Source organism: Triturus cristatus, chromosome 3_1 (assembly GCF_964204655.1).
Source record: "Triturus cristatus chromosome 3_1, aTriCri1.1, whole genome shotgun sequence".
NCBI lineage: Eukaryota > Metazoa > Chordata > Amphibia > Caudata > Salamandridae > Triturus > Triturus cristatus.
Window position 1 is genome coordinate 529,710,766 of NC_140583.1, and position 7,487 is coordinate 529,718,252.

The following is a 7,487-nucleotide window of genomic DNA, read 5'->3' on the forward strand; positions in this document are numbered from 1 at the left end:
TAGTGCACATGCTTGGCCAGACCAACCTTACACTTTACTCTCAGACACTTTGACAGTTCTTATTTAACCTCACCTTCTCTACCTGAATATTAGTTTCTACCTCTCTCCTTACAAATTGCTACATCTCTATGCTTCTTCCTCGTATCTATCGCAAAACCCTCTACCAACATATGTCTACTCACCCCTCTCAATAAGTCACTACTCCCCCTCTCTTTATCTACCTCACCTCTCAATACACTTTTGAAGGCCCCATCTGTCTCCCCCGCTCTCTTACAACCTCATCACCCTTGCTACCAATCTCAGCACAAGTTTTACTCATCTACCTCTCTATCCCTTCTTTCTACTTTCCCTCTCTCGCTGCACCTCGCTGTTATTTCAATTCCACCTTGCTGTATGTCTCCTCCATCTACTTCACCGCTATTGCAACCTCCTATCTCTTTTCAACTCACTTCCCTATCGCTCTCTCCGTCCCTCGCCTATCCCTACCCCTTTCAGACCTATCAAAACCTTACCACTATTTACTTCACCCGTCTCTACCTCGTTTCTCTTCTCTCTCACTGCCTAAGCTCGTTCTTGCCAACTTCTCAATTTACCTCACCATGCATTCGCTACCTCACCAACTGCATTCATCGTCATGGCCCACCCACGCCTTTTCACTGCCCTCCTAAATTCCGAATTATTCTGGGGGGGGGCAGGTGGGGCAGAGGGAGGAGGGCTGTGTGGAGTCAAACAAAATCACATCTTTTGCAGGGCTTCCAAAGTTAATCATCCCTCAGGCTGTCTAGATCCCAGCACCAAGTTGGGGAATCTCATATTATAAAATCGTATTCTATAGGGTAGGCTCTGAGCACATCCTGAAAACAGAAGCTGTTCCTGGCAAGTCGTGACAGGCAGAACGCAGATCAAACATGGACACTACCTAACTGCGAATACAAGTACAACACATCGGCAGACCCAGCCACTGGGCTAAGGAGAGCTGCGACAGTCCGAAAGTGATACAGGTACCACCTACCTGTCCCGAAGGTCTGATCTCGGTCGGAGCCCCTTCCGCTTTTTTTGCACCTGCCGCTCTTCGTCAAGCCTCCGCCTCACAACAGATGGGCCGCCCTAGGGGATGGTGCCAGGATCTGACCTCCCATGTGTGAGGGGCGCGGGTAGCTTAGAATCAGCACCGCCTCAACCCAGCCCTGCCCTCTGGAACACTTTCTTCTAGTCTGTAGGCCGCTTCCTCCTTCTGTCACACAACAAACCGGCCTGGTGGCGTCACGCCCAGCATCGTATCTCTATTAGCTAATGAAAACGCCAGTCTAAATCTGGGAGCAACGATTGGCCAGTAGTCACATATTCCGCTTTCCGGTAATCATTCGTTCATTGGTCGGGCATAAAACCACTTAACGGATTTTTTTCTCTTAAAGATACTGATCATATCCCCGCCCCCTTTAGAATGTTCCCGGAAAAGCTTTACAATTGGGCAGCCTTTCCGCCACTCCTTAAAAGCCCTCCTCTAAGACTGTAAGCTTTACAGCTATTGACGCGAGACTAGTGCTGTTTCTATGTCCGTGTTCTTGTGTCTGAACATATGTTGCATGTATCCCGTGTTGTCGATCTCTACGGGTGAGGTCTCAATTCTAGCGCGAATGGGTTCCGTTTGAAGTTGAAGAGCACGACTCGCCTTATGGAGCGCACAATATGTTAGAGTCAAGGTATAAAATAAATGTTTATACGTCACGTTCATGGCAGGTTGTGCAAATAATACATCAGAATCAACCGCGTTTAGTGACTACTCAACTCCTGCGTCAGAATAGCCTCCTAAACGGGACCAGGTGAACTAGCCAAGTCTGACGTCTGCTTCAGCCAGACCAGCGTTTTTCACAGCTGTCAGGTTTTCCGATTGCTTAGTGTGGCAGTTCCATGTGTTCAGTGTACTGCATTCCGTTTTTTTTTTTTTACAGTTTAATATAGCGCAAACTTGGTCCAAAGTTACTAGAGCGTTTTACATGTGCACCAGAGTACATTCTACAGCCAAATGTGAAATGTGACATATCTTAGACTGATTTACTTATTCACAGTGCTTTCTCAGTCATATGCTGGGACCTTGTAACACTATAAATACACTATTCTCCATTACTCAACACTTACTTATGCCTTCTACTCCTCCTGGGGTATGGGGCATCAACCAGGACTCTCTTGCCATCTCTGTCCTGCGCTTTTCTTTCAATCTGACACCAGGTATAACTCAACTCCTTACAGTCAGCTTCAAGCCCTCCATGCCAGGTGTTTTTTGGCCTTCTTCTGTTCCTTTTCCCCTTGACGGTTCCAGGTGAGGGCTTGTCTGGTGATGTTTGATGTGGGCTTGTGGAGGGTGTGGCCTATCCAGCTCCAGCTTCTTTTCATGATTTCTTCATGAACCGGGAGTTGTAAAGTCAGCTGCTATACGTCGTTGTTGCTGATGGTGTTTGGCCAGCGGATTTGGAGGAGTTTCTTCAGACAGGTGTTGATGAAGGCCTGGACTTTGTTGGTGGTGGACATTGTTGTCCTCCAAGTTTCTGCTCCATACAGACGGACCGATTTTATATTGGTGTTTAAAAGCCTGGTCTGGGTTTGTAGCGTTGGGTCACTGGAGCTCCAGATCTTTTTTAGCTGAATGGAGACAGCCTTTGCTTTGCCAATTCTTGCCTTGACGTTGGTGTCTGTGTTGCCTTGCCTGTCTATGACACTGCCCAGGTAGGTGAAGACGTCAACCTCTTCCAGTGCTTCGCCCCCAAGAGTGACTACAGTTGTGCTGGCCGTGTTAGCCTTCAGGATCTTGGCTTTTCCTCTGTGGATGTTGAGGCCAAGTTGTGCTGATGTGGCTGCCACTTTATCGGTATTCTCTTGCATCTGCAGATGGGTAGGGGAGACTAGGGCCAGGTCGTCTGCAGAGTCCAGGTCGTCACACTATGCCCGAGGTATCCACTGGAGCCCATTTATTTTTGTTGCTGTGGATGACTTTATGATCCAGTCAATGGCCAGCAGGAAGAGAAGAGTCGCGTGCAAACAACCCTGGCAAACTTCGATCCTTACTTTGAAGGCTTCCGTGAGTTGTCATCCATGGACTATGTGGCAAGTTATTCCTTTGTAAGAGTTCCTGATGATTCTTACCATTTTATCTGGCACACCGTAGTGGTGGACGAGTTTCCAAAGAGTCTCTCTGTCCATGCTGTTGCATGCTTTCTAATAGTCAATGAAATTGTCATAAAGGGGGAGTTTCTTTCCATTGTTTGCTCATTCATAATGCCTAGTGTTGCAATCTGGTCTCTGAAGAATCTATCTTTGTAGAAGCCAGCTTGCTGGACTCGTGCCAGAGCATCGACTAGTTCCTGCATTCTGTTCACCCAGATTGGGTTGATATAAGTGTTATCCCTCTGTAGTTTGCGCAGTTACTCAGGTCACCTTTCTTGGGGATCTTAATCAGATAGCCTGCTTCTAGTCTAATGACACCCTTTCCTCTTCCCAGATTTTTCCAAACATTCGGTAGAGCACTTTAATAGAGCTCAAAATCTCATTATTCTTTACACAACATATTTACCGATTTAGACACAGAAACCTGAATGTGCACTTGCACACACTGAGAAAAACAACACCGAAATGGAGCAAAGTTACATTAAAAGCACCATAAAAGCGTGCTTGAAATGAGTAGAAAATGAGAAAAATAAATGCAAAAAGATTATTCAATTCAATTCAAAAACCTTTATTTCGATTGTTTAAAATCATAAAAGTACATAAATGAAACAATTCATAGTAATATATTCAATCAGTACAATACCCATGATAGAAATAAAGGTGACTAACTATTTTATCAACAAATAAAACCCCCCATTGAATTTATAGCAATCGATCAATCTGTATTGTTACATATCAGTTTCCTACGGATTAGCCACATTGCAAGTAGAAACCTGGAAACTGTTACCACGACAAGTGGATTTAGATCACTTCGCAAGACCCTGAAAAAGTCAAGGTAGCTCCTAATGCCCAGATTCAAGCAAAGCTGAATAATCCATTTCTTCCGAATTCTAGCGTATGCTGGGCAAAAAAGCATAACATGAATCATAGTTTCCTGTTCAGATGAGCACCCCGGACAATTGTGCTCAAGGACACCCACCCATTTATCAGTAAATGAATATAAAGGAAGGGTCCCATATCTGAACTGTAGGAATAGCTTCTTTGCTAGGGTGGGCTGGATAACGTCGAGGTCAGATACAAAGGCGTAATTACACTTAACGTCCAAGAACTGATCAGTCAGGCTAGAAGGCCTAACTAGACGGTAAGCTTTAATGAGAAAGTAGTCTTTGAGTGTTAGGGCAAGACTTTTTTTGGAAATGCCTAAACAATTCTCTGGATTAGTCCAGAGATGGGCAAGGCCAATGTTGGATAGTGTCTGCCTAACATACTGGAGCCAGGGAATCTTATCGGCCCCAAGTAAACCCAAGATTACCTTCAATTCGTCTCTGTAACATGCCAACTCTGGTGTGCTCCAAAGCCTTTTCCAATACATCACCGGACGTATGTCAATGACCTCAGAAATAGGACGGATATTAAGATCCAACCGCAATGGCATGAGCGGAGTATTGATTGGGAGTGATAATAGCTTCCGCAAAAAATTATTTTCAGTAATAGTCAGATCATTTGTGCTACTAGAACCCCATAGCTCAGCCCCGTACAGTGTAGACGATCTAGATTGGACACAGTAAATTTCTAGAGGGGCACTTATAATTTTTAAACAACAGTTCTTATGAACTTTAAGGATGCAAAAAGATTATAAGGTTTAGTGATGGGGTGTAATAACAGATAACTTATGAAAAACTATGATATAAAATGCTTTTACTGATAAAAAAAATTATATGCAATTCTAACGATGTGACTTAGCATTTCTTTTGCCTTTCATTGCAAAGCATCATGAAGAGAAAGTGGTGAAAAGCTTATTAAAAATAGTTACATAGTTTATATTTTCAGTAGTGTTACTAGACATTTAGGATCATAAATATGTCAAAATGATTTCAGTAAAATTAATTTTAAGAATGATTTACATGTATGAAAAATGAGAATTTGTGGAAGTAGGTCATACTTAACTTTAGTAATTTCTGTGTAATAATACACTGATGAACATTGCCATTATTTATTTTTATATCATTTTTGATTTTATTTTGTTGGATTCTAATTAGGAGTTTGCTTTACTGAAAATGAAATGTTTGCTTTAAATGCATTTATTCATGTTCTTCCCTAAGCTGCATTATTTCATAGCTCAATATAATGGACTCTTCATTTTTCTTGTTAGAAATGGGGGTCTCTAGTTGGCATGTTGTTACCCTGGCAAAGTAGGGGCTCTTCTTCCTTTTCAGGATAAGGGAGTTACCCTTTTAAAATAACCTCTGCTCACTCCCTTGGTAGCTTGGCACAACCAGTCAGGCTTATCTCAGAGGCAGTGTGTGAAGCCTTTACACCTAACATACAGTAATACAGTAAAAACCTGTTCCCTGGGCACACGCATACAAGTGTGAAACTGAAAATTCATAAACGTAAGTTCATGTGACCAATTATGACATTAAAGTTCAAAGAAGAGTTGTTTCTTCATCCTTTTATTCCTAGTGCGTTACAAAGCAACCAGCCAACACGTGTTTCATCTAGGGAAATAGTCCCACATCTTCTTCAGGGCTGGGAATGATACAAATAATGATATGAACAACAGCAAGGTCTAGTGACTGTATACGGAGAGAAAACTCTCCCAACGTGACATGAGTGAAAAACGCACGTTAGCTGTGGAAACGCTATACGTGTTAAAACCATACATGGTTAATCAATACTGAGGTGGCATAAGAAAGTTGCCTGGGAGACTCTGTGTGTATTGTGAGAGGTGAAGTGACAGTCTGATAGAAGTTTAACATCACGTATATTAAAGAGAAAATTGTAACTTACATAATTAAGTGACAAATGACAAAGTTGGCCATACATGTGATAAACTATAGTTCGCAGACAGAAAGGTTTTTGAGAAAGAGAGGGAGGGGGTGAGGGAAGGTTTGTAGATGGGAATGACTAAATCCAGCGACCTTTGGAACACTGGGAAAGTGTAGTTAAATATAGTACATGAACTAGAATTAGTGTGCCACTTGAGGTGAGTAAAACATGGGAAAAGTGTCAAGTATCCTCCAATCAAGAATAGAGAGACCATACAATGGCAGTAAAAATCTGCTCTAAGGAGAGAGAAACTCCTAAGCACTAGGATGTGGAGGAGTAAATGAGAGCAAAAGCAGGAGGTGCAAGAACAGTAGAACAAATGAGTAAATGGTAGAGAGGCAAGGCTACCTGTACAAATTGGTGCAGATTTCATAAATCTAAAGGGAACAAAATGAGGGACATATTCCATGAGATAATGGAATATATGTGAAGAAAGACATAGATAAAGTCATTCAGTCTAAAACTAGATTGAGCGTGCTCTCACCACTCTGCCGGTGATAATTCCAACCCAGCTGTAAAGTAGGGTGCAATTACATTTATCAGGTGCAATCAGGAGCGAGGGCATCTGAATAAAATAAAGAGTGACTACAATGGGATCATGACCGCAGGTAGCGCATATGGAAAGTGCTTAAAGGGGGAAAAATTAAAGAATAGAAATTGAAAAGCAAACCGTGTCTACCTGTGTTCTTAAGTAATTGAGCTTTGTATTCTGCAAGAAATATAATAGGGGAAGTATTGTCAGGGGAGGAAAAAAAGGTGCATGAGAGCCGCTGCTAAGTGGAAAAACTAGAAAGGAAGTCTCACCGAACTGCCGATGATAATTCCAACCCAGCAGGTCTAAACTGCAGGGTGCGATAATGCGCGAGTATCGTCTGCAAGTCTATGAAGAAGGAAAAAAAGGGGTTGTAAAATGGGCAAGCTATAGCATAATGACCAAGCGAAATTCCATCGTTTCGGCTGTTGTACACGGATCTTACCTATATGTAAGGTCCTGTGTTCATTTAAATGCCGCAGGTACAAAAACGGGTGCGTGTTCAACAGCTTCCAATCTACAGGAACAGATCTTACTGTGAGCCATAGTTTGAGAAAAAAACGAGTGGAGGGGCTGTTAAGCCTCCATTTATCTAAAGTAAATAGAAATGAAGTGGAGCGCATTTAAAGGTACTTACTTCCAGTGTGTGGGGCCGAGTTTTCACGCGGCGTGCATCGGTTCAGTTTCGGTGTGAGGGAAGACACCAACCCGGAAGTGAATTTATAGTCGCGCATTTCAAGAACAACTAGAGCGTGTTCCAAGTGTATCGTCCTGAATTGCAAGCTGCACTTTATTGTTCCTTGGTTTGAAACAACGTGTTTGAGAGCGAAAGGAGGGGTTAGGGGTTTGTCCATCCATTTAAGGTGCGAATGGACAAGTAGCGTTGCATCCATGTAAGGTGCGAATAGACAGATAGCGAACTGTCTACCTGTAAAATTCCCCAGTGCTTGGTTAGGCTTCTCCT

At 42.8% G+C, this 7,487-nt stretch overlaps 1 protein-coding gene across 4 annotated transcripts in view; it reads right to left on the reverse strand.

Annotated features, from left to right (window-relative positions):
* The window catches only part of ABHD2 (abhydrolase domain containing 2, acylglycerol lipase), a 427,692-nt gene extending 420,487 nt beyond the window's left edge, over nucleotides 1-7,205 (reverse strand). Inside the window, exon 1 of one of the 4 annotated variants that reach the window (XM_085644457.1) lies at nucleotides 7,161-7,205. The gene's annotated coding sequence lies outside the window, so the exon portion shown is untranslated. Of the gene's footprint in view, nucleotides 1-1,012; nucleotides 1,260-7,160 lie in introns of those variants that run through there. The other 3 variants (XM_085644454.1, XM_085644456.1, XM_085644455.1) reach the window with 3 other exon arrangements.
* Nucleotides 7,206-7,487: the final 282 nt, after the last annotated feature.